We start from the raw sequence: 1,667 nt of genomic DNA on the forward strand, positions 1-1,667 counted from the left end.
TCTGCCAGGGGACCCCGACTCCCTTCCAGCCCAGGGCTAGTCCGAGCGAGGTGTTTCCAAGTTTGGGTTCTGCGCCTCAGAGGCCACCTTCCCTAACTCTGGGACGTTGGGCGAGTCACTCGGCCTCCCAGTGCCTCAGTTTCCTCATCCGCTAAATGGGAGTGTTAACATTCTGAGGATGACCCAGTTAAAACAGAAATGGGCTGGCACGGAGTGGCGCAGTCAGCGTGCAGTGCTAACTGCTGTCATCCGTAGGATTATCATTCCTATTTGATCTCTGACCTGGTGGGTGAGTGGGAAGAGATCCATGGGCATACGGGGCACCTGGAGGAGGTGGGCATCAGAGTTACGCCCGCCCATGTACCTCCCGCGTTCAGCCACCCCGGGCGCCTGGCTCCCTGGGCTAGAAGGAGCCAGTGACGGTACAGCCGCAACCTCTCAGCCGGTCCCTGCCTGGCCTCCGGCCTCAGCAACTCCCTATAAAATGGGCACCTTTAAAGGACCCACCACCATCTGACAGAGCATGTAGGCGAAGACAGAGCCACCATGACACACCCACTGGGATGACTCGGATTTTAAAAGGGATGATATGGCGAGGCTGTGCAGCCACTGGAACGCTCTCACTGCTGGTGGGAACGCGAGATGGGACAGCCGCTTTGCGGAGTTTAGCAGTTTATGTGAAGTCAAAGAAGCACCTACTGTATGGTCCAGCACTCCTGGGTCCGCAAGGCAAACAAGAATATACTTCTGCGCCTACACATGAGCGCCCATGACGGTCCTGGCCAGTCACTGAGGAATGGTGACGGCCGAGATGTCCATCAGGCTCCAGCTGTTTTTCTGCAATCTGGAGAACAGTGGTTTACCCATCCACCGAACAGTGGTGGATGTGGCAGCATCTCCAACGCCGTGCGGAGTGACGGAAGCCGCACGGAAGGCGCTGTCCTGTGAGTCTGTGTGCGTGAAGCCCCAGGAAAAGCGAAGCCGCAGGACAGAAGCCACAGCAGGAAGAAACCAACTACGAGCAGGCGGGGGTGACGTAACAACCTTTCTGGGGTGATGTAAATACTCTCTGGATTAGATGGTGGTCGCACCACTAAGGGCTTGTCAAGAGTCATAAAACTGTACACCTAAAAAGGTGACCTTGACTGCATGTAAACAACTCCTCAACAGACCCAGACGTGTGCTCCCCTGGTGGGAACGAGGTGATGCATCCCCACAGAAAACGGCACAGAGGCGCCTCAACGCTTAAACACAGAATCACCGCACGGTGCAGCCATCCCGCGCTGGGTGCAGGCCCCAGGGAACGGTAGCAGGGTCTCCAAGACACGTGCTCACTCACGTTCATAGCCGTATTCACAGTAGACAGAGGCGGAAACAACCCAAGTGGCCATCGACGGATGATGATGAGTGCAATGTGGTCCATCCACACGATGGAATATTATTCAACCGTGAAAAGGAGAGACGTTCTGACACACGCTACGATGTGTGCAAGCCTCAAAAACATGCTACTGAGCGAAAAGACCAGACACAAAAGGCCATATTTCCTGTGATTCCAATTATGTGAAGCATCCAGAACGGGCAAGTCCAAAGAGACACAAAGCAGATTAGCAGTTGCCAGGGGCCAGGGATGGAGTAAAGGGTGCGGTGGGAGCGGGTGGGGTGGGGGG

The sequence above is a fragment of the Pteropus vampyrus genome, unplaced genomic scaffold (genome assembly GCF_000151845.1).
Source record: "Pteropus vampyrus isolate Shadow unplaced genomic scaffold, Pvam_2.0 Scaffold226, whole genome shotgun sequence".
Classification (NCBI taxonomy): Eukaryota; Metazoa; Chordata; class Mammalia; order Chiroptera; family Pteropodidae; genus Pteropus; species Pteropus vampyrus.